Source organism: Neovison vison, chromosome 6 (assembly GCF_020171115.1).
Source record: "Neovison vison isolate M4711 chromosome 6, ASM_NN_V1, whole genome shotgun sequence".
In the NCBI taxonomy this organism is placed as follows: Eukaryota; Metazoa; Chordata; class Mammalia; order Carnivora; family Mustelidae; genus Neogale; species Neogale vison.
The window spans coordinates 14,646,275-14,672,638 of record NC_058096.1 but is presented as its reverse complement, the minus strand read 5'-3'; the positions used below and the strand labels follow the sequence as shown (position 1 = coordinate 14,672,638).

Below are 26,364 nucleotides of genomic sequence, written 5' to 3'. Positions count from 1 at the left end.
TCTGTTGCCATGCAAAGTCATGTCAGGCTTTTAATGCACTGCCCTTTGTAGAGTATAATTTCTTACAAATAAAAGCAGGAAGCAGAAGCCAACCAGCAGGAAATTGAACTGAAGCACTGGGAAACTTAAGAGAGAATTGTGATATTTCTTTGTTTTTTAATACAATGAAAGAACCAGTCACAATAAATAACATGCTTTCGGGGCCAGGCAGGGAAAAGATGCCTGTGCAAAAGTACGAAGTCAGATGATCCATCTCTAGGAATGATTGTGACACATGCAGACAGACATGTGTCCCCTGGTTTATTTGCAGATGTTAATTTTAGGTTGTTTCTATGCAGTACAGCTTCTATTTTTTTCCTGGCCAATTTAATCTGCTTTATGAAAAGTCCCTATGTACAGTGGAATGATTACGATGATAATTATAGTAAGATATATTAAATCATAAAGTCTCTGCTAGATTTGGATTAAAAATAAGATTTTCTTTGAATTGCCATGGTTGCATGGTTTATAAACATGGAACTCTGATAAGGATATGTAAATAGCTAAATAATGAATAAATATCCATGTCTGCATCCACATAGAGGTCTTTACACAGATGTTAGTAGACACTCACTAAATCTTATAATATGAGCAATAAGACAAATGTTATGCTAACCCCCTAGTCATGTGCACATACCTTTTTCCTATGCTTCAAAAAGCAGTAGTTGTATTGGTCATAGAGAAGACATGAAGTTTAGTTATCTTCTTTTGGAATTCACCTAGAACAGGATGATCATTGGGAGAGTGTGACAGATGGGAGCATAGAAAAGAAAAAAACTTAATATATTTTTCTTGCAAGGACCTCAGAAAATTTTACTCTCAAATTTGCTCATAATTTTAAAGATAAATTTACCTTAGATGTAAGTTTCCTCATCATTTAGCACTCATTCTGTCTCTACTCACTTTGGCAAAAGGGGACCCTTTGCTGTCAACACACCCTAAAACCTGCAATCTTCCAAACCTAAAATGTTATTTCATACTCTTCCTACATGTTGTTATACATGGGATGCTCTCTTTCTAATTGTTTGGCTGGCTAACTTGGAACTGTAACTCAAAATTACCCTTCTGACTTTAAAAATCCCTGAAATGTACATCTCATATTTCCTCGTATCTTCCTTCCTACAAGGAAATCTCGAGAAGGTTAGGGGATAACCTCATATACCTGTGTCTGGCCCAGGCCTGGCACATAGACAGAGCTCAGTACTTAGTTGCAGGGTGAAGGAATACATGAGTGATTGAGGTTGAACCTGTCTTGACAAGGTTGAGCTTGTCTCCCACTAGTCAGCAGTGTTTCATAACACCTGATGCTTGCTAACATAGGTATTTCTAAGGGAGAGTAACTATTGGATATTTACACCTACCTCATTATCAATCAATCAATCAATCAATCAATAAATTTCGTTAGAGTCACAGGAGACAGAACTATGAGAGAACTGAGAAACTGGAAAACAGGTTAGCTAGTCTTCCACTGAGGGGGCGTAAGAGACAGCATGGGGAGACCTGGGAAAATGGACAACTTTCCCTTTGTACTTTATCTTTTTTCTTTTTTTTAAAATTTTTATTTATTTATTTATTTATTTATTTATTAGATTTTTTATTTTTTAATTTTTATAAACATATAATATATTTTTATCCCCAGGGGTACAGGTCTGTGAATCGCCAGGTTTACATACTTCACAGCACTCACCAAAGCACATACCCTCCCCAATGTCCATAACCCCACCCCCCTTCTCCCGACCCCCCTCCCCCCAGCAACCTTCAGTTTGTTTTGTGAGATTAAGGGTCACTTATGGTTTGTCTCCCTCCCTATCCCATCTTCTTTCATTTATTCTTCTCCTACCCCCTTAACCCTCCATGTTGCATCACCACTTCCTCATATCAGGGAGATCATATGATAGTTGTCTTTCTCTGCTTGACTTATTTCACTAAGCATGATACGTTCTAGTTCCATCCATGTTTTCGCAAATGGCAAGATTTCATTTCTTTTGATGGCTGCATAGTATTCCATTGTGTATATATACCACATCTTCTTGATCCATTCATCTGTTGATGGACATCTAGGTTCTTTCCATAGTTTGGCTATTGTGGACATTGCTGCTATAAACATTCGGGGAGCACGTGCCCCTTCGGATCACTACGTTTGTACCTTTAGGGTAAATACCTAGTAGTGCAATTGCTGGGTCATAGGGCCGTTCTATTTTCAACATTTTGAGGAAGCTCCATGCTGTTTTCCAGAGTGGTTGCACCAGCTTGCATTCCCACCAACAGTGTAGGAGGGTTCCCCTTTCTCCACATCCTCGCCAGCATCTGTCATTTCCTGACTTGTACTTTATCTTTTTTCTGAGTCAACCTTACTCCTGGACATATATTTAAATCTACTTTTTTAAGATTTTATTTATTTATTTGACAGACAGAGATCACAAGCAGGCAGAGAAGCAGACAGAGAGAGAGGAGGAAGCAGGCTCCCTGCTGAGCAAAGTGCCAGATGTGGGACTTGATCCCATAACCCTGGGATCATGACCTGAGCTGAAGGCAGAGGCTTTGATGCACAGAGCCACCCAGGCTCCCCTCATATGTTTAAATCTAAATATTTCAGAATCTGTCAAGAATAAACAAAAAGGAAATTACCTTATCATTAAGTTAAACCTAAAGGCAAACTCACCATGGGAATAAGATTTAGAATAGCAAAACAGCAAAGAGTATGTATACACAGTACAACTGATCCACATCAGTGGTAACAGGAGGAAAAAAAAAATACAGTATCTGTAGACATACATAGACAGAGACAGAGACAGAGACATAGACTCTGATGCCCTGAGTATAGGGAAAAAAACAATATTCTGTACTTTACCCTAAAGAACCTCATAATTCTGGGGAAACTAATATCTACCTTTCACTATTCTGCTTAGGAAAGCAAATTTAGAATTTTCAGAAGAATGTGTTTGATTACATGCTATGGATTCTGGAAAGGAAGATGGTTCAACAAGTTAAAAAGTGAAATTTCTATGTTCCCAAATGAAGAAGAAAAGGGAGAACCTCATAAAGGAACAAGCATGTTTGCAACGATCTATTGAACGCACTCTGAGAGCTCATCCTATGCACGGGAAGGAGAAGTCCTAGGATCCAAGGGCAAATTAGATGTAGAGGTTCATGGAAGGGTGTCAGAAAGTCAAAGTTCTAACAACTGGGGGCTGCAAAAACTGGGTTGGATAACCCAGATACAGTTTTGGGTTTCAAAAACTGGATAGCAGCATGGCTCTCAGAACTTGGTGGTGGTGCATCGACCATAGATATCACAAAGGAAAAAGATCCTCACAGCCATTTAGCTTCTCTTTTGTTTGTGTTGAAAACAGAATCAAAGGGAAATGGTTATTTTTAAGTGGGAATTCAAATCCAAGATAGGTTCTAAAGTTCTAAGTGGATTCTGGACCCCAACACACACATACAGGAGTTCTGGCTGCTGGCTTATTGTGGTTAAATCCCAGGGCACTGGAAGACCTTCAGAACTCCAGAATTCTTGAGAAACACAGCAAATGGGAGAGGTATCAGAAGGCTGGGGAAAGGCAAATCGCTCCCTCGTTTCAACAGCATGGTGTGGATTTTACAAAACAGAACACTGAATTTGAGCTTGAGGACAGCAAAGATTCTAAGAATTGATTATTAAGGAAGCGTCCCATGATATATTAAGATGAGATAATTTTTACAAAGTTCTGACATGGTTTGCCTCATTAAAAAAAACATGAAAATGAGGCTTATCTTGTCAGAAGTATAAAGCACAAAGATCACAAAGATTTAATTGACAGCATTTAAATTATATAAAGGAACATGGCATACTTTTTCCCTATGATGTGAATAAGATGATAAAAATGAGTTTAGGCAAATCCTTAAACAGCCGAGGCCACTGTACATGAGAACACAAATTAATGTGAAGTCGCTGTACATGGAGAACACAAATTAATAAATCAATATCGTACTACAGAGAATTTTCTGGTTGTGCTTTTGTTTATTGTATTTAGGAGTGGTAAAACCACTGTAAAAATTTTAATATGGTTGACACATGATGCTACATCAATTTCAGTTATACAGTCTAGTGATTCAGCAAGTCCATACATTATACTAAGCTCACCATAAGTCTATCTGTCACCTACCACCATGCAATGCTATTATACTATCATTGACTATATCCCTATGCTGGGCCTTTTATTCCCATGATTTATTCATGCCTTAACTGCAAGCCTCTACCTCCCACTTCCCTTCATCCATTTTGCCCACCCCTTAGCCCCTCTCCCCTCTGGCAATGATCAGTTTGTTCTTTATATTTATAGATCTGATTCTGCTTTTTGTTTCCTTAACCTATTTTTTTTTAAGAGTCCACATATAAGTGAAATCACATGGTATTTGTCTTTGTCTGGCCTCTTTCACTTAGCTAATAACTTCTAAATCCAACCATGTTGGCGCAAATGGCAAGGCCACATCCTTTTTATGGCTGAGTAATATTCCATCATATATATACACACACGTGTGTGTGTACATATGTGTGTATTTATATGTACATATAAATGTGTGTATTTATATGTATATATACACAACACATCTTCTTTATCCACTCATCTATTGATGGGCATTTGGGCAGCTTCCATATCTTGACTGTTGTAAACAATGCTGCAATAAAAATAGGGAGATATATATATATATATATATATATATATATATATATATATATATCTTCTTGAATTAGGTTTTTGTTTTCTTTTGGTAAATACCCAGTAGTGTCTGTGATTCAAGATTGTCCATGAAGTTAACCAAAAATAAATGTAAAACTTGCAAATAAGATGAGATAAAAGAATCTGTATCCAGAAATTTTTGGTAGACGGTATGAGTAGTCTGTATCTGAATGAAAATTGTAAGATGTTATTCTTGGGTTAAAAAAGAAAGAAGACAATTAGAGAAGGGAAAAGATGAGGCTTGCTGGCAACATTGTATGCCTTGCAGATTTGGGTGGGGCATAAATTTAGTATGACTTACCACTGAGATGTTCTGGAAACCAATGCAAAGATCCCAGTCTATTACATGGGAACTTTATCTGGAATAAGTTTATACTCTGTGCCTTTCATTTCAAGAAGAATTGAGAGTAACTTTGTAGGGAAGGGTACTAGGATAGAATTCTATATACCACATCTTATGAGGAATAGTTAGTGAAACTGGGATTATTTGGTATGAAGAAAACTAATCATTCTAGTGGCAAGGCAGGTTATATTGGGCCTCAGTTACAAGAAAAGTCTTCACGTGGAAGAGAAGTTAGACTATTCTATGTAGTCCCAAATGCCCAAATTAAGATGAATTGGTAGAACCTTAGAGAAGACAGATTTTGACATTATCAAGAAGCCCTTAAGTGGGGGCCTTGCTTTCCTTCAAGTACCAGCTAGACTTCCAGATGCTGTGGAATGGAACTGGAGAATAAGAATGTAACATTAGACTTCAGGAGTCAATGGCCCTTTCAACCTTGAGATTAGATGATTCTGTGATTTGGGGGAATATGCTTTCATCTCTATCCTATATGTAACTCACCATTTAAGAGAAGAAAAGAAAAAAAAAAGAGAGAGATCAGAAGATATACCTCACCAGCAATGCAAACATGACTTTTAGGAAAGGGGAGGTGAAGTCTCAAAGTGTTCAAGAATATTAATACTTTTGGGCACCTGGGTGGCTCAGTGGATTAAAGCCACTGGGATCCTGGGATCAAGTCCTGCATGGGGCTCTCTGCTTAGCAGGGAGCCTGCTTCCCTTCCTCTCTCTCTGCCTGCCTCTCTGCCTACCTGTGGTCTCTGTCAAATAAATAAATAAAATCTTAAGAAAGGAATATTAATACTTTTGACAGTTAGATACTTCTAAAAGAAATCACCCCTTGCCGTTTCACCTTCCAGAAAGACATCAGAAGGGAGTGTGAGTTTCAAGTCTATAAATACCCTTTTCTTTTGTGTATGACTTTTTTTTTTCCTATTACATTGTCATTGAGACTCTTTGAAACAGCAGGTGGATAAGGGACAATCATAGCTATTTAACCAACTGGAATTCCTGAGTTTCACTTTCTAAGGAGATGCTTGCAATTGGCTTGAGGAATCACTACCTAGCCTATAGAAACCATCATTTCAAAACAGTCATGCAGAGGACGGATCAGGTTTGACAAGGGAGTAACAGTGGTGAAACAACAATCTTGTGCAAAATAAATTCAGGGATTGTTTTGGCTCAAAATAATATGCTTTACACTGTGTCTGAACACTTAATGACATTTCCTAGTATTCTTTTGCTGAAATACCAAGATGACTCTCAATGTAGAACAAGAAAGCTTAAGGCTGAGTCTAAAAATAAGGCATTACAGAAAACAGCTCCCAAACACAGCCACCTTGATAGCCACAATTTTATAAAATACACACACCAGCTGGAAAAACATAGATGGGAGATTTGGCTTGGCAAATAAATGGGAAGAGGATATGACTTAGCAAGTGGCTGATTGTATTGGTTGACTGAACTTAACTTTACATCTGGGTGGTTTGGCATTGTTTAGCTATGTAGTGAAAACATATACAGTATTTGGCTTCTCATTTCTTTTATTATATAAACAAATAAGAAAGTTATATCAATTACATATTACTTTTTTAAAAATTGTTTAGTACATATCCTAGCACAAATTGGACAAGGAGTTATATTTAACTCAGTGATGATACCGATAGTAACTTTCCACTGTCAATTTAAAATTAACGTGTCCTTCCCAAATTCAGCAGAAATAAACTGTTAACCAATGGAATACTTCCAAATTTCACAGCGTACATCAAAATTATATAAGCTTGTGCATTCCTTCTTTCTGTTTGTGATAAATGCTATGATTTTAGATTCTGTGGCAGGGATTTTTGAATGCTTCATAATTATTTTAATTTCCATCTGAGGATAGCACACTGCTTCTGATTTGAGGACAGTATTTCAAAAACTTCTCAGGAGTGAAGTTGTTATTCTTCCGATAGAGATAATAAATGCAAGTGCCTGTTCATTCTTTTGCCCTACCTTCTTTGAAATAGAACAATGATTCCATCTTGGCCATGATAGAGTTAATAGGTCCACACATGACAAGGATCCATGACAAAGGGATAGAAATCATTCACAAGTGAAGCCAAAATAAGCCATTATAGGATGAATCTCACCTCTGAGAATTCAGGTCTTCCTCCACACCATTCTCTGCATTGGAGTATGCCATCATTACCACAACAAGATGGACATGTTATACACTGATCTCTACCTATAGTCTGAACAAACTTCTGTTTATCCTAACATTACTTGTTTGTTGTTGTTGTTTGTTTGTTTGTTTTACGACTCCTTTTTTTCCGAAGATTTTCTTAGAAATAAAGTTGATAGTTTCTTGGATCGGCTGCCGAATCCCAAATACCCACTTTGAGTCCTGCTACAAAATGAGCAACACTCAATCCCATATAAATACCTTTCACTGATTCTCAGACTCACTGCTTCCTAATAATGGTTGACTCTGTCTCATATGATCAATTTTTTATTATTTCTGGGTGAATTATCATATGATGTCCTAAACCTCCAGTTGATCCTTTTTTTCTGTGTGCTTTGCCTTAGCAAACGTAACAGTCTGATCTGCCAAAAACATGTAATGCATTACAAAGCCAATGACAAATAATCTTGATAAACCCACTCTTTTGGACTATCCCAACCATGATCTGCTTTCCAAAGTGAATATTCAAGAGATTATGTATCTTTTGGTTTTGGTTGATGGCCCAGAGAGGACATAACCAGAAATGTAATACAGTTTACCTTTCTATTTCTGTTTATTTTCTCAGTGATTTGAAAGTGTGTTAAGAATGAGAAAATGAAGTATGTGTTGCAAAGGATACTTATGTTCCATCTTCTCAGGAGCATAGACTGAAGTGAGAAATAGTGAAATAAAGAGAAGGAAGATTTCTCTGTTAGCTACAAGTGAGTATATGTCAAATTCTGATAGCTTACTAGAAGTTTTCAGAAGTTTTGATGCACATTTTCAGGGAGTCTATGCAAGACTGTTAATTTCAAAAGAAAGATCTCGTATTTGATATTTAGCAAAGCAGTACTTAGATTTTAAATATGTATAGTTTTGATCATGATAGGAGAATCATTCCCAATGGTAAACGTTTATTAGCTCCAAACATTATAATCAAGAGGAGGAGGGCAAGGATTGGGTAGTAATATCTCAAAAGTATGTGATGGACAAGTCAATATTAACTTTTTATTTTCTTATCTTATTTTATTTATTTATTTAGAGAGTGAACATGAGTAGTGGGGAGGGGTAGGGGGAAAAGGAGGGAAAGAATCTTTAGCAGGCTCCCCACTGAGCATGGATCCTGACTTGGGGCTCAGTCTCACAACCTGGAGTACATGACCTGAGCTGAAACTGAGAGTCAGACACTTAACCAAATGAGCCATTCTTATATTAAAATTTTTTTTGTCTTTGCTATGTAGCCTCTACCAAAAAAAAAAAAAAAAAAAAAAAAAAGCATTCGACCAAGGGTGACTTTATTTCTGATTTTTGTTTTGTTTTCCTATGTTGTGTGTAGCTTAATACTTGGTAAGAATCTTAATATTGTGGTATTGAATACAACAGGAATGCTTAATGATTTCTCACTCTTACGAAATTTTACTCACAACATAAGACCTTCTTAAATTCACTTCTTGGGGCCCCTGGGTGGCTCAGTGGTTAAATTCACTTCTTGGGTGACCCTTTCTCTGGAGATCCTGTATCTCATTTAAATGACTGATTTTAGAACAATAATGTAGGGAGATGGTATATCAAAGGAGATTTAAGAGTGTTTCTAACCTTATATTCTAATTATTTATTTCTATTTATGTGTTTCTGACCTTACATTCTAATTGTTTGTTTATTTCCTTCTTTTCATCTGTATCCCCAGTTCTTGAGCTCTCCAGATTTATGAGTGTCATATATGTAATAGGGCACAATAAATACCCAGAGAATATAAGAATGAATCATTGAACAGTTTCTTCTGAGTACCTTCATGTTGTCAAAGTGTCACATTTAAAGGATTTGTTGGGTTGGTTCATGAGAGGGGACACGAAAGCTCTCTAGACATCCGAGGTAATGATGTTTGCTGCTCAAACAAGTTACACACACTCAGAATCTGAATCAGGACCCCTGAGTCCAATCTAGTTCTGTTTCCACTGTAATTTGACCTTTGAAGGACTTAGTTCCTTTTTTTTCTTTGATTATTTTCAAAATCTAGATCTATTAGTATCTGTAGTGAAGACCAAACGAGTGTTTTGAAAAATACGAAGCAACATATCCATAGGGTCCTAAGGTTTGAGGCTTAATGTAAATCTAATTGTGCTAATATTTTGAAATCTGTTGAAAGTAAGATTTTTTTTTTTTGTGAAAAACATTAGATATTTTTCTTATGTGTAAGATATGGACCCGATGTTTTAAAGGATTTCTTATTTTAGAAATCTGGTTCCTGCTGAAAGCTTCAGAGGACAGCTGGGAAAGAGAAGCCTCTATTTCTATAGAAGAAGAAAATCCCAAGAGAAGATAGATGGATTTTAATTTAGCAGGAATAGACCTACAAATTAATTCATTTGTCGGGGTTGGGGAAGGTGACTAACTAAGGGAGATAATTTGGGACCGGCTCTTCTTCCTTCATTAACAGAGCTCTGCTTTCCTACTGATTTAAATTTATATTCTCACTCCTTCTGGAGTGATGATTCTTCCTTTTGACTGCTTCAGTCCCTACAGACTCCTGGTTGTAGGGCAGGAAGTTGGTTATGTCACATCCAAGTTTTCGTTCCATGATAGTCCGTGCATTGGGAGTAGAGCCGATACAGGCAACTGTCACTTTCTGACAGCGGAGTGACAATGGGAGTTGTCATTATGCCATTTTGAAAGGCACAGCATCTCAGGAGTAAACACTCAGTAGTTTATTGGCCTTAATTTGATGTTTGCTCTAATAGACATTTCTGCCATTCTGTTTCTTTCTTCTGTTTCATTTCACTTTATTTCCTATAAATATGGATTTTTTAAAAAAACTTGAAAGATCTAGAGCTCTAATTTGTTTTACTTTGGAATGTAATGTATTCTCACAGTTCTTGAACTATTTAGTCAATGCTACCAATCACCTGAAATTAGCTCACATCCAGTAGTGCTGGAACCTGATGGTCAACATTAACCCCTCAGCTGGGGTCTGCATGCAGTGAGGAGGAACTTCCTACTCTAGAATGGTGATTTGGCACATACTCTTCTTCTTCTTCAAATGTCTATTAAGTTTAAATTTCAATGCTTTTAAGGGAAAGATGCTGAAGGGAAACTAAAGGAACTATTTTCAAAACAAGTGAATTCCTGAAAATCCCCCTAGATTTAAGGAAAATGTAATGAGAAACATGAATATTGGGGTCATTATGGATTTTTAACTACAGATTTCAACTTCAGACCATATCTTGTGATGCTATCCAGAGCAATCATTAACAACAGTGTCCCTTGTTACTGCACAGAAGGAGCCGTAAATGTACTTTCACGTCTTCCCACTTCTTTATTTCGCCGCCTGCCCGTGTTGTTGAATTACATCATTACTTTCACATTAGTGAAGTTTGTAACATTTGCATAGTATTCCCTCAAATTACTTTAAAAAAATTACAGGTTGATTGATCTTTGTGCTAATATTAAATATTTGATGCTGATAGCTAGTCTTTTTATTACAATTTTTCAATTCCCTAGGTCTTTATTTTGATTTACCTATTCTTGGCTTGACTGTTTTTATCTGTAAGGGCCTATTTAGCCAGATCGGCCCCACCTCGGTTGTGCAGTCATTTTGCTTATGCAGTAAAACTTAAATTGACCCTGTTCCCCTCCAGGGGAACTTACTTAAAAGCAAGTCCAGGAAACCAGTCCCAGGTAACAAAGCCCAAATACAAGGGCGGGTCAGGTCAGGTGGAAATAACGCCCCAAATGCAGGGATGAGTCGGGTCAGGTGGAGACATCCAATCAGTAGAGCGTGCATACTGTCTCCCTAGCTACTAAGGAGTGTAGGGCCCGCCTTTTGGGCACCAGTTCTGACCAAGGTGATAGGCTAATTCAAATAGGTACCATGGGGTGAACTGTAATTCAACTGGCCACCCGTGTGGGACCTGGCATGACTATGCAGCTTTCTCTGTGTGATATAATCTCATTGGCCACCTGTGCGTGGCCAGACCCAACCACATGGCCTCTGCTCTATAAAAGTTAGTCTGGAAGGCAGGAAGGGGTCGCCTCTTTGCAAGAGACGTCCCTGGCTGGTCAGTTTGATTCTTGATGCTTGGTGTCAAATAAAGGTTTGCTTGACCTTCGCTTTGTATCAGTCTCTCTCCTTTGACCATGGACCCATTATTGGGGGACCCAACATATCAAGCAAATTTTTCTAGGGAGAGGCTGAGTTGTTGGGTGGTCCAGAATGCATATCTATTGTTGATGAACAAAGAAGGCAATACTAGTTTTTCTCTTACTTGCAAAATTATCCACTTCTTCAGACATAGAGTGTTAGGAAGGAGAAGTCAAAGGACACTCATGTTATTCCTTCCTTATGCTCATGTGAAGATTCTCTTTATTTTTAAGATTAAATAACTGCAGGGTGATTGGCTGGTTTAGTCGTTAAAGCATAAGACTCTTGATCTTGGGGTTATAAGTTTGAGTCCCATGTTGGATGTAGAGATCACTTTATTTTCTTATTTTTTAAGAGATTTTATTTATTTGTTTGAGAGTGTGAGAGAGAGAGAGCGCAAGCAGGGGTTGCAGCAGGCAGAAGGAGAAACAGACTCCCCACTGACCAGGGAGCCTGCTGAGGGGCTCAATACCAGGACACTAGGATCATGTCCTGAGCCAAAGGCAGACAATTAACTGACTGAACCCCTCAGGCATCCTAGAGATCACTTTAAAATAAAGTTAAAAAGAGATGGGGTGGGGCGCTTGGGTGGCTTGGTGGGTTGGGCCGCTGACTTTGGCTCGGGTCATGATCTCGGGGTCCTGGGATCGAGTCCCGCATCGGGCTCTCTGCTCAGCAGGGAGCCCGCTTCCTCCTCTCTCTCTCTCTGTCTGCCTCTATGCCTACTTGTGATCTCTCTCTGTCAAATAAATAAATAAAATCTTAAAAAAAAAAAAAAAAGAGATGGGGTGCCTGTGTGGCTCAGTCGGTTGTATCTACCTTTGGCTCAGGTCATGAACCCAGGGTCTTGGGATCGAGCCCTGCATCAGGCTTCTTGCTTAGCCACGGGCCTGCTTCTCCCTCACCCTCTGCCCCCCTCTCCTCCCCCACTCATGCTGGCTTCCTCACACTCCCTGTCTCTCTCTCTCTCAAATAAATGAATAAAATCTTAAATACACACACAAAAAGATTAAATTAAAAAAAAAAGATCAAGTAACTTTACTAGGATATTTTAAAGTTGATTGTACTCTTCTAATTTTTTTTTCAGGGACTTGGGATGTTTGCCTAGAATGATTGTTGCTTTATTTCGGGAAAACATTTTCCCTTTATATTCTCAGATTTTTTTCCTCCTGTACTTGTTGTGATCTCTTTTCGAGGAATACTAATGAAGCAAAACATATGTTGAATATCTTTTTCTGTCTTCTGTATCTGTCACCTTTTTTTGTGATCATTTAAAAAGTCCCCTTTCTTTTCCATTTTGTTTTGTGAGGTTTCTTAAGCCTGGCCACCATGTTTCTATGGTTCTCATTTCTGTTAATTCTGCTTGGTTACTCTAATGTGGCTTTTTTTCTTTAAAACGTTCATGCTACTCTTTCATTCCTTTGTTAGTTATATTAACTCACCCCAACCTTCTTTTTAAAATCTCTGATTGGCACATTTTGTCTCCTCTTTACATCATCCTTGCCCCTTTCCTCAGGAAATTATCCTGTCTGCAATTTACTAGAGAAAATAAAGAGTTGTCTAAAATCATTTTTTATTTTTTTTTCCTTGATGTATTTGTTCTTCATTGTCTTTTGCTGATTTTTATCTTTCTCTTTTTATTTCTCTGCATTGTGTGGACCTATGTTCCATGTTGGGTCCTTTCAGATTATTTTTCCTTTTTCCCACAGGATTAGTAGTTTGTTGAGGAGTTGTGTGGGAAGGGGCAGCAAGACAGAAAGTGAGTGAGCACACTACACTCTTGCTCCCAGGTGTAGCCTGGAAACCCTCTCTCTAGTACTGTTCCATGCCTTGTCTCAGGGGAGAATCTCTCTTTTTCTTTCAAAAAGGTGTGGCTTAGAATAAAGTTCCTTGATTCATAGGCTCTTGGTTTATAATTTTTAAGACCCACTCACTCTTTTCTTTTCTTCCTTCAATTTCCTTTGTCCCTGGGTCCCCTCCTCCCTCTTAGCTGAAGTAGCAAGCAGAAGACACATGACTTCCTTTGCACATTTGTCCTCTGTCTTTCTCAGAGTGGGGCCAAGGTTCACTGAGGACGTTCCCCATTTTGTTTTTCGGCGACTTTTTTTTTTTTTTTTTAAAGAGAGGTTTTATTTATTTATTTATTTGAGAAAGAGAGAGGGGATGAGCATGAGCTGGGGTGTTGGAGGAGGGACAGAGGGAAAAGCAGACCTGAGCAGTGCTGGGTTCATCCCAGATCTCAGGACCCCCAGGAACATGACCTGGGCCAAAGGCAGATGCTTAACTAACTGAGCCACCCACATGCCCTTTTCTGCAACCTATCTTATATATTCTTGCTTTACTTGAAACCAGAGCAGGACTTTGTAAGAATGTGGCACACATTTTATTTACAGAGAAATTCGTGTCCTGCCTAAAGACTGAAGAAGTATGCTTTTCTTCTTGCCATCCTCCTTCATTTTGGTTCTGATTTGAGGGTATTTATAGTTTCTGGATTGCAGTTATAACTATTTCCTTGTATTTTCTTGTTTCCTTCATAATGAAATTTTTTTATCATCCATTTTTTCTATATATATATCTATATTTAAATTACATATATTTAAATACTTTGAAAAATTTTTGAATAAAAATGTGGCATAAATGTGTGACTTTGTGTAATTGAGGTCCTACTTTCTCTTTAATACTTTTTTTATCATACTTTCTATTTTTTTATTTTTTATTTACTTTATTTTACTTTCTATTTTCTCCTTCTGTCTCTTTTTAAATAACTCACTGTTTAAAAATTCTTCATAATCTTAGGAATTTCAAAAGGTGTAATTCTTAGCCTTCTACTCTGCTCTTAACTCTCATTGTCCTTTTTGTTACTCTTCCCATGATTTCTCTCTTTTTCCTTTTCTTCATCTCTCATGTCATCTTCTCCTTCTTCTATACATGATCTCTCTACTTCAACTGTTGCTTCTATACAAAATACCCAAATTTTTCTTATTTCTGGGCTTGGTCTTTTGAAGCTTTCTGTCTACATTGTAATGGCTTCTTGTCTTTCTATTATTAGCTCAAATCAAACTACTTCAAAAACAACATAGCATCTTAACTCTCTCTCTCTCTATATATATATATATACATATATTTTAAAGATTTTATTTATTTATTTGACAGAGAGAGATCACAAGTAGGCAGAGAGGCAGGCAGAGAGAGAGGAGGAAACAGGCTCCCTGCTGAGCAGAGAGCCCGATGCGGGACTCGATCCCAGGACCCTGAGATCATGACCTGAGCCGAAGGCAGCAGCTTAACCCACTGAGCCACCCAGGTGCCCTTATCCTTTTATATTTGCTCTTTGGCTGAACTTCTATGTTTCCATCAGTGCAATCTGGACAGTGGATAATGGCTTCAGGAGCTGTATGACCATCCCTATAGTATTGCCATGATCCTTCCCAATTACTTGGTTTTCTTTATTCAATTTTTAATTCTCTCTCTCTCTCTCTCTTTTTTCTCTTCTCACTTTCTCTCACACATAGAATTAACTAGAATACCACTTACCCATAACTAACCAGTAGGAACCTTAATATTCTCTCAGTTACTCAAGATTAAATTTGAGTTTTCTTTGTCTTTTCCTTCTATCTTGATTCTCACAACCAATTAGATTCCAATATTTTCCTTGGCAATGATCATCTCTGTCCCTGTTTCTCATTCCACTGCTACCACTCTAAGACCCTAATTCCCTGCTCACTAACTATCCTACTACAATCTACTATTGTAGATTTTAGGGACTCACTCTAAATTCTTTTTCCATTGCTCTCACTATATAACACATGCTGCTGCCAAATTAGACTTCCTGAACCAAAACTACACAGTATCACTCCTCAGCAATAATACTGTCTGTGATCCCATCATTCTCCTAATGAACAATTAATTTTTCCACATTCTCTATAATGGGCTCCAACCTGTGCTCCCAGCCGACTACCCAACTGCCAGAGCTCTATCCTCCACTTGTTAGGGTCCAAAACAGACACAAAGCTCATAGAGTTGCATTTATTCAGAAGTTCTGGTTTCCGCTCTCATGCTTATCAAAATCATATTCATCTTTCTCAAATGAGAACCTTCTTTAGGAAGGCTTTTAGTTCCCTGTGGCTAGATGTGCTCTGTTTTTCAGCCCCTGCTGTCATCTGCAAGGATCCATATAACCTGGTTCTCTGCATACCATTTATTATACTCCAGCCTGCTGATCTTCTCTGGGTTCCTTTAATACACTGAGCTCTTTCCTCTTTCAGGATCTTCACGTTAGCTCTTTAATATACCTAAAATGTTCTTTCCCTTCTCATTACGATGTGCTCTTATATTGTCAGAACCTAGAAAAAAATTTTCCCCCCACCCTTTTAGAACAGATTTTTAGAACCTCCTTGTATAGCAAAGGATTATTTATCTTATTAGTCTATTGTCTTTTCCCCAAATGACCAACAATTCTCTGAGGATAGAACAAGACCCAAATCTATTGCTTTAACTAGTGTATGCACATTTACTGAATAAGTGAATGAATGAATGAGCACTTGGTTTGTAAATTTTCTTGTGTCATGTTCATATTATACTTTCTAATATACCTGTTTTTACCATTTTTATAAGGCTTTAAGTCCTTTGAAGTAAAAACAAAAACCAAAAACAAAAACAACAACAAACCAACTTCGTATTATTCATCTTGGTATCTCCTAACTCTAGAATGGGACCAAGCATTTATGAGATTAATAAATGTTTGCAGAATTAAATCAATTTGAATTAAACCTTCAGAACAATATTAAGTTATTGCCAGGACATCACAGATGGTAAATGGCAATCTCCTTTGCTAATAGCTTCCAAGGTTGATGACGAGATAAAATCAGTCAAGCATCTATCAATATGGGTAAAGCTCCTAAATACAAAATCCTCTGTTCTAAAGTCACTGTACTGTTGCCTCATTGTCATATCAAAATTCTTGGTTTCATGTGCCCATTCTTCCTTAGAGTGTTCAGCATTGCTCTATGTGTCATTGTGAAGAGGATAGGTGTGGAGGAACAGAAGGAAGGAGTAAGGCCATTAAAAATAAGCTGTTTGTTTGGGGCAATGTTCTTCCTTGACCAAAGACTATGTGTCTATGTGGTTTTTGCTCCCTTATCTTTACTTATCTCACTGATTTCAATTTCTCAACCTACTTCTAACGAGATAATGGGCATTAAATTCAAGGTCAGTAACAAGGAGGGCTCTTAAAAGCTTGTGCATTTCAAGCACATGTTGAGAAAGCTACCCGAGTGTTCTGCAGGTGTTCATTATTATAGATCTATAATAAAGGTGGAAAATATGAAGGGACTTGCTCCTCTGGTCTCCACACCTTCTAGTGCCCTCTAGTGCCTGGAAGGGAGAAATACTGGACCAAACAGCAGATTGCCCTGTCTTTTGCCGATGCTCTCTATTAAGTGGTGTACTTGAGTGAACTGAAACAACAGCTGGCCCCAGCAGAAACATTTTTAGTGTGTAGAATTATGTATAAATCATAAAAGAGTGTATGCCCATGAAGCTTATGCCTGCTCTTTTTAGTTCCTTTTTTAATTATAGTTGACACACAATGTTATATTAGTTTCAGTTTGTGCAGTGTAGTGATTCAACACCACTATATGTTATGCTATGCTCACCACAAGTGTAACTACTGTCTGTAACCATGCAAGGCTATTATAATACCATTGACTATATTCTTTATGCTGGGCCTTTATCCCCATAACTTATTCATTCCATAGCTGGAAGCCTGTTCTTCCTACTCTCCCTCATTCCTTTTACCCATTCCCCAAATCCCTTTCCTCTGGCAACCACCAGTTCTCTGTATTTATTGATCTGATTATTTTTTGTTTGATTTTTTTGTTTCACATATGAGTGAAATCATATGGTATTTGTCTTTCTCTGTTTGACTTATTTCACTTAGCATAATTTCTTCTATGTCCATCCATGTTGTCTCAAAGGCACGATCTCAATCTTTTTTTATAACTGAGTAGTATTCCATTGTGCATGCATGGTGTGTGTGTGTGTGTGTGTGTGTGTGTATCTACTTTATCCATTCATCTAGTGATAGACACTTGGAGTGCTTCCATATCTTGGCTATTGTAAACAATGCTGTGATAAACATGGCATGGATATATTTTCTGAATTAGTGCTTTGTTTTCTTTGGGTAAATAACAGTTGTGATATTACTGGATCATATGGTGTTTCCACTTCCAATTTTTTGAGGAATCTTCACACTGTTTTTCAGAGTGGCTGCATCAGTTCGCATTCCAACTAACTCTCCACAGGGCTCCATTTTCTCCATATCCTTGCCAACACTTGTTATTCCTTGCCTTTTTGATACTAGCCATTCTGATTGGTGTAAAGTGATATCTTATTGTGTTTTGATCTGCATTTTCCTAATGATTAGTGATGTTGAGAATTCTTCATGTGTCTGTTGGCTATTTGGAAAGATGTATATTCAGGTCCTGTGCCATTTAAAAATCAGATTATTTGTGGTGTGTGTGTGTGTGTGTGTGCTGATTTGTTTAAGTTCTTTATATATATTTTTATATTAATCCCTTCTTGGATATGTCACTTGGAAATATCTTCTCCAATTTGGTAGGTTACCTCTTCATTTTGTTGCTGGTTTCTTTTGCTCTGCAGAAGCTTTTTATTTTCATGCAGTTTCATTTTTGGTTTTCTTTCAATCACTGACCTTTAGAAGGATCAAAATATTTTCCTCATTTCATTAACTTTTGCCAATAGAAAATGTTCAAAAACTATCTCAAATATTTAAATAAGCTCTTTCCCCATAAAAATAATCTTCCATTTGTCTTAGAGTTGAATATGTATGTGGATCTTGAGTAAGGCTTGTTAATTCCTACAGACATAAACATAATTCAACAGATGTAAAATTTTTCTTTAAGGATAAAAATTAAACAGCTTGTAGGTTTTTAAATACATATATATATATACATATATATATATATATATGGCTATGTATGTTAACTCCTTTTAACAAGTTTAAAGATAATGCTGCCATAGGTTTAATGTTCTAATCACATACACATCCTGGACCCAATCTCTGGCATCCTCTTTCCTGCCTACGCCTGTTCAAAGCAACAATAACAACCATAACAATGACAACCACCACAACAACACACAAAAACCAGGAGTGAATAATTGGTCTCAGGCACCAGAAGGTTATTGATGAAAGTAATTTTTGAGTCCCTACTTTGTGCTTACAATATCCTGTGTTCTTGTTCTCTATCTGGGCTCTGAGGATGCTTCAATCTTACAATGTACTGGGCACATAAATCCTGTTCATTAAGAATTGGAATCACTGTTCTCATTTTGTATAAACTCATCAGTCATATCCTCAGCTCATGCCGAGGTGGAATAAGAAGGGAAGTGGCAAATGTTACACAGTAACTATCAAGTAACAATATTTGTCTCAAAGCCAGGGAGTAACCCAAAATGAAATTTGTTATTTTAATAGAGTGGAAGCAAAGTTTGACTTATCCTCCCAATTCAAGCTAATTCAGAAGATGCCAATAAGAAACTTCCTGCTTTTTATAACTTCCAGTTTGTACAAACCCATAGCTTATTTTAAGATCAATAAAAAAATGAATCTATGCCTATTATAATGGCCCACGACAAATGATTTTCTGAGACATGACAGTGATACTCCTTGGGTCCTTGGTTGCAGATGCGATAATACAGAAGGGAAACAAATTAATAAATGTGAACAGCATCTTCTTTCTATATATTGGCATCTTCTGGGATCACACATCAGCCTGTTCTTTGCCTTTGCTCCTCTTTTAACCATATAACCCAGGGGAAACATAGGAGTCAGGCTGACCTTAGCTTAAATCCTGGTTCTGCCTCTTACCAGCTGTGTGATTATGCATTTGTGACCAAGCACATTAATCAATGTCCCTGGGAAACATTTTCTCTTTTGCAAAGCAAGGATCTAATAAGTAACTTACTGAGCTATGAACTTAACTAAGGAAACCATTAATACAGCACCTAATGCAGGTCAGGCTTACTAACCCACCCTGTGGCTTCAGCAATCTTAGCAACTGGCACGTTCCTAAACAGCATCTTTATGCTGGCTGGACCCTCTTCTGAACTGCAGGCCTCTATTGCAATCTTGACATCTTCATTTGGGTGAAATGCCCTGTCTTTAAATTCAACATGTTAAAAAATCAAACATATTTTCTGTTTCCCCAAATCTGCCCCCATTCCTAGTGTCCTTGGTTTCTCTTAAAGGTACCATCATCCCCCTCATCCTTGCTTACATGTGGCATATCCTAGCCATCTTTGACCCCTCTCCTTAACCCCCGACCTTCATGGAAGTGTTGTTAAATCCAACTATTTCTTCTTCCACAAAATTTCATATATCTGTTCTCATTATCAATATCCCAGTTCAGACCTTGGTTACTTCTTTCGCGAACTCTTTTGTTGGGTTTCCAACCATTCTTACTGACTGTAGCCTCCACTCACAACATCTCATCTTTACATTTCTTCTTCAAGGATTTCCCTTAATGCCTCTTATCATGTAAGTACTTCTGTCTGCATCTGCATGCCAATAGCTTGACATTTAAAGTCTTCAAGAATCCGACCCTATTTTATTTAAATAACCCATTATCTCCCACAAAACAACTTTCATTTATGTTGCGCTCAAAACAAAAGCAAATAGTCAGGTACAGAACCATCCCCATACTTTGGGCACCTCCATGCACTAAGGCTTTGATCACTGTTAATCCTACTAGGAAGGCCCTCTCCTGTGGAAATTTGATTCATTCCCCAAAGCTTGGATTAAAAACCACTTGCCCTATGCAGACTTCTATCCTCCTGCTACCCCTTGCTAAACCTCTTTTGCCCTTTATCACTTCCATTTTGTATTTTAATTCTCTGTGGTTTCATCTTATTTCTGTTACTGGATTGTAGATTGTGTACTAGAGAGCGTAGCCCATATTTACTTTTCATGGCACATAGTAGGCACTTAATAAACGTGGTCTGGAAGTTAAAGTGAATAAAGGAACATTCACATAAATATGAAAGTAATTTAGGAAACTTTACTTTTACATTTGTCAAAATGTTTCTTAGCTGGTGAATGCCTTATATAAAGTGTTATGTCATTTCTTTATGATAGAAGAGAGTATTTTCTTAAGTCAGCTTGAGAACTATTTTTTAAGTCTTAGCACTTGTGTCAAATTACTGTATTTCAACTGTAGATTTGAGATTGCAGTAGGAATATATATTTATCTTAGTGCTTCTTAATTTATAAAGCTTCTCTGATAAATATGGCATATTTATCAATAAACTATGTGGAGTGTCTAAATAAAAAACTCTTGGTAATATAATTCATGCTGATTATATATCTTAAAGCCTCACGATTTGCATAAAATCAACATCTCCTCTCACTCTTAAAGTACTATTTTGTACTATTTTAAAAGTAGTAAAATGATTTTTTTTTAATATAAAAGGAATTCTAGCCTCATTGAACAGTTTAAGTAAACCACTTTTCCTCATCCTTCCACTGGCAAAATAGTTTATATTATCTTTAAAAACCCTAACAGTTCAAAGGAAATGACTATAAAATTTGTGCCATAATATCTTTCTTTCAAGTAAAAGCCCAATATTTAGAAGAAAAAAAAAAGCCTTAACATATACCTAGTGGTACAGGATTTCTCAAACTCCACATGACTGGCATCTTTGGGTTTGCTTAGTCTTAGTTTTGCTGTATGGGCTATTCTATGTGTTGTAGGGTACTCAACAACACCCTTGGCCTCTACCCACTCCTACTGTGACAACTACAAATTTCTTCAGATATCACTACCTATCCCTAGCGAGAAAAATACCCCCACTTGGGAACTATTATAGTAGTAGAACTACTTACTAGTTTTTATTTGCGTTTTTATTATTTAGTCTGTCCAACTCGGGTTTGGGAGAAAAAAAATAACCCCATTATGCTTGTCCCTTAGTCAACTGTGTATGATTCATGGAAATGTCTGATTCTCCCCATCTGTTAGAGAGCTGATAGTAAGTATTCAGTGAGTGTTCATTGAATAAATATGTATTGAGTATCTACTATACACTCTGCCTTCTTCTAGGCACTGGAAAAATAGATATAATAAAATAAAGCAACATTTCTGAAACTTATTTTCTAATGGGAGAAGCAAGACAACAAATAAGTAAAAACTATAACGTATCAAATAATGTTAATAGGAGGCAAAAATTAAAGAAGCAGTGAAAGGAATAGGCAGTGCTGTAGTAGCAATGGGTGCCTGGTGGGGGGTTGAGGCTGGGGTTATAATCTTATATAGAGTAGTGAGAGCTAGTCTCATTGTGAAAGTGATTTCTGAGCAAAAACCTAGTGGAGGTAAGGAAATGAGCCCTAGGACACTTGGCAGAATAGATTTCCAGCCAAAGGGAACAAGGACAGAGGCCCAGAAGAGACAGCATCCCAGCCATGTTTAGGGATAACAGGAAATTTGGGGTTCTTGGAGTGGAGAGAGAAATAGGAAGCATTCTCCATTCTGGAGAATGGAGGCATATGTGAAGATCACATAATATTCTGTAGGTTATTGTCAAAGAGGAAGGAATGGTTGTCAGGTGAGGTCATATATAAAAATATTGAAAGCAAAAGTGTTTTCTATTTCTAAATTGCACTCAGAACCCTGACCATAATGATACAAGGACTCCAGGAGTGATGTCTCTCTGGTTAACCTTTCTTAACAATGCCCACACTCCTGATCTTTCACTTCCCTCTTCTTTGATCAAAATTAAACAACCTCCTTCTGTCATATGTGGAATTTAAGAAGTGAAACAGATGGAAAAAAAAAGAAAAAAAGAAAGAGATGAATATATGGCATTAAAAAAGAGAGGCAAGCCATAAAACAGACTCTTAACTGTAGAGAACAAATGAGGGTTTCTGGAGGGGAGATGGGCAGGGTGATGGGCTAAATGGGTGATGGGTATTAAGGACGGCATTTGGGATGAGCACTAGTGTTATATGTAAACGATGAATCATTTAATTCTCCACCTGAAATTAATATTGCACTCACTATATGTTAATTAACTAGAATTAAAAAAAAACCTAGAAACTACAAAAAAAAATTTAGGAGGCCAATCCTTTAAGATCTTGCTGAGAAACTGTCTCACTTAAATGATGAAGAAATGCACATGAAGGTATTTATGGTTTAATAATGCTTTACCCAGGGCACATGTGTGGCTCCGTTGGTTAAGCGTCTACCTTAGGCTCAGGCTGTGATCTTGGGGCCCTACGATGGAGTACCACTGGGCTTCGGGCTTCCCTCTCAGGGGAGTCTGATTCTCCTTCGGATCCTCCCCCTTCCTGTGCTCTCTTTCTCTGTCTCCCGCTCTCTCTTAAGTAAATAAATAAATTAAAATAAATAATAATTCGTTACCCAAAGATATTTGCATCTCAGAGGAAGGCTTCCTAGAGAATTTACTTTTTTTTTTTTTTAAGATTTTATTTATTTATTTGACAGACAGAGATAACAAGTAGGCAGAGAGAAAGGCAGAGAGAGAGAGAGAGGAGGAATCAGGCTTCCTGCTGAGCAGAGAGCCCGATATGGGGCTCGATCCCTGGGATCATGACCCGAGCCAAAGGCAGAGGGTTTAACCCACTGCGCCACCCAGGCGCCCTGAGAATTTACTTTTTAAATTGATTTTTGAATGTTAAAAAAAAAATAGATCATTAACTCAAAACCACAGTCTCCTTAACAGACCAGAGAATGAACTACTTAAGGCACTGTGAGTCTTTTTAAGACTTGGACTTGTGTTCTGGGCCTAAGGTCATAGACCGTCATCTTATGTTACCAACTAAACAAATATGAACTGAAATCCTCTGATGTACCACTTATTGTTTTTAAGGCTGGAGAGGTAGTGATGAGAAAGATAAGTTCCAGCTTTCATCAAATTATTTTCCTATAGAGTGAAAGAGACACAAAATAAAGTAGTGAAATAAAAGAAAATGAGATCAGTTACTGATAAGCACTATTGAGACTGTTAACATACAAAGATGTCCCACACAGTCTGCTTATAACTTCAGAGGGGCTGCTAAGAAAAGCCTTTACAAAGGAGTGGTATTTAAGCTGAGCTGTAAATGATGGTAGGAGCAGGAGGAAGAGTTTTCCAGGAGAGGAAGTAATTAGACCAAAGGTAACGATAAGTTTTACCTGAGAAAGATGCCCAGTGTTTCAGGCCAAGTAAATTATGTAGGTAATAGAGACATGTAGTCATAAAAGTAGGCAGGGGCCAGGATGCCTTTATAAAGTATATGATTTTCCCCCCCCAATCTGTAATGGGAAAACAAAGGAGGGTTTTCAGAAGTGAAATGAGATGCTCTAATCTGTGTACTTAAAAGATCATGGTTAGGGGTTGAGAATAGATCATCTGGGGGAGCAGATATTGGAAAAACTTGAAATACTGAGACCAGTAAGAGATGAGAATGGTAGTGCAGGTAAAGAAAAGTGGAGAGACAAGGAATAATTTTTGCACACAGAATCAATAGGAATGGGGCGCCTTTGCCTTTGCCTTTGCCTTCAGCTCAGGTCATGATCTCAGGGTCCTGGGATCAAGCCCCGCTTCGGGCTCTCTACTCAGAGGGGAGTCTGCTTCCTCCTCTGCCTCTGCCTGCCTCTCTGCCTATTTGTGATCTCTGTCTGTCAAATAAATAAATAAAATCTTAAAAAAAAATCAATAGGAATTTTTGATGGATTAGATATGAGGGATTCTAGACAAAAAGAATGAATACAAATTCCTAAAGTTTTAACTTGAACAACTGGGTGGTTTGGTATATATTTAGTGAAATGTGGAAGAGTAGGGTTGGGGAGACACATTAGCAAGAAAAGCAAGAGATCAATCTTGGAAATGTTAAGTTTCTGATTCAGATGTGAACAACAAGTAGAGATGTCTAGTTGGCCATTGGCTATATAAGTCTGGATTTCTTGGGAGAGGTCACATCTGGGTTGCAGAGTAAAAGTCAGCCGCAGTGATTGGTCTTTAATACAATGAGCCTGGGAAAGTCCTTCAGAGAGACTACACAGCTAGAAAGAAGAGATCCTCATCCTTGCACCTGGTCTACATCCAAGAGACTGTATGGAAGCAAATGAGCCAGCAAAGGAGACTAAAAAGTGCAGATACTGATTTAGAAGGACACTTATTAGCATGAAGTGTCAGAGAGTCCAAGAGAATGGGGTAGCCAGTTATGTTGAGAACTTTGAGGGTTGAGGGACATGGCAACAGAGAGAAGTGGCATTTGGTAGGACTACATGACAGTTACACGACCTCTCGAATGTTTGCAATGACCCAGGTATGCTGTAGACATACAGTGAATGCTTGTAAAATAAATTAAAAAGACACACATAATAAAGGCTGATCATACTGATGCATTTTTGGTGGCTTGAAAATCATTCATCCTGAAAATCATTCTATTCTGAAATATTTACATGTCCCATCCTAAGTGCCAGACACCGTGTAAGCATGGTGTTGGGGAAATAGAAGATCCAGACGCAATGCTTGACCCTTTGGAGCTTACTTTCTAGTGAAGAAATTTAGATACTAATCAAGTGACAATGTGTTTTCACATAATGATACATGCAAAGATGAAAATAGGGTAGAGGAAATTTAATGGAGAGTTCCTGAATGAAAAGAGGAGCTTACAGAAATCTCAGAAGAATGTGGGTCTTAAAGGATGAGGCCAAGGCAGCTATGTAACCTTGAGGGGAGTGTTCTGGGCAGAACAAAATAAAGTTTAAGGGCTGTGGTTGGAAAAAAATTTAGTATGTTTGAGGAACTTCCAGGGGCTCAGTGTTGATGGGATGGATAAACAAGGAGGTGATTGTTACAAGATGAGCTGAGAGCTCAGTGGACGAAAGATGATGTGACCTATGGGAAGGACTATTTTGTCATTCCAAGTATAATTGGAAGTCATCGGAGGACCTGGTGGTTAGATGTACCTAATCTTGTATCAGTTTCAGAAAGGTAACACTATCTATGAGATATCAGACTATAAAGGCTGAGTAGTAATGTGGAAACAGAGAGATCAATTCGAATGTTACTGTAGTACTCAGGCAAAAAAAGATGGCGGCTTGAGGTAGGGTGAGAGAAATGAGCAAGGTGGTAAACAGCAGAGCTGGGACTCCCACAATGGGCCTGACTTCAAAACTCTATTCTTTCACATTATTCTACACTACCTCTGAAACCAGTGATCCACAGCAATTTGGCGATAATTCAGGAGTCAGTTCTGCAGATGCCTGCCAAATCACCAAGAAATTTCTCTTACAACAATACATAAATGTGACAAGCTTGGCATTTGTGTAAGTTTATCTATCTGGGACATAACAATAAAAACAGTGAGTTAAAACACAAATAAGAACAACTTAATGCTTTAGCAGGTGTTTATCAGACCTTTCATTATTAGATATTGGCTATTTCCAGAAGACCTCTATTCCGACAATAAATTATTTCTGTGATATTAGAAGGGCATATTTTGTATTGAAAACTTAAAAGAACTAATTTTCATAGTAAAAATAGTAAAAATTAATAGTCTATTTCGATTATAAATCAAAAAATAATAATCCTACAATTATATATTGCAACATATTTCTTTTTTTTTCCCAATTTATTTATTTTCAGAAAAACAGTATTCATTATTTTTTCACCACACCCAGTGCTCCATGCAAGCTGTGCCCTCTATAATACCCACCACCTGGTACCCCACCCTCCCACCCCCCCCCCGCCACTTCAAACCCCTCAGACTGTTTTTCAGACAAATAGCATGGAGGACAAGGGGCGTTAGAGAGGAGTAGGGAATTTGGGTAAATTGGAAGGGGAGGTGAACCATGAGAGACTATGGACTCTGCAACATATTTCTTTTGTTGGATCAACC

The 26,364-nt window shown here is 37.7% G+C and overlaps 1 protein-coding gene across 2 annotated transcripts in view; it reads right to left on the bottom strand.

The window, feature by feature from the left end:
- GRIK1 (glutamate ionotropic receptor kainate type subunit 1) overlaps positions 1 to 26,364 on the bottom strand; it is a 381,656-nt gene that overhangs the window by 271,039 nt on the left and 84,253 nt on the right. The gene's annotated exons all lie outside the window — the stretch shown is intronic.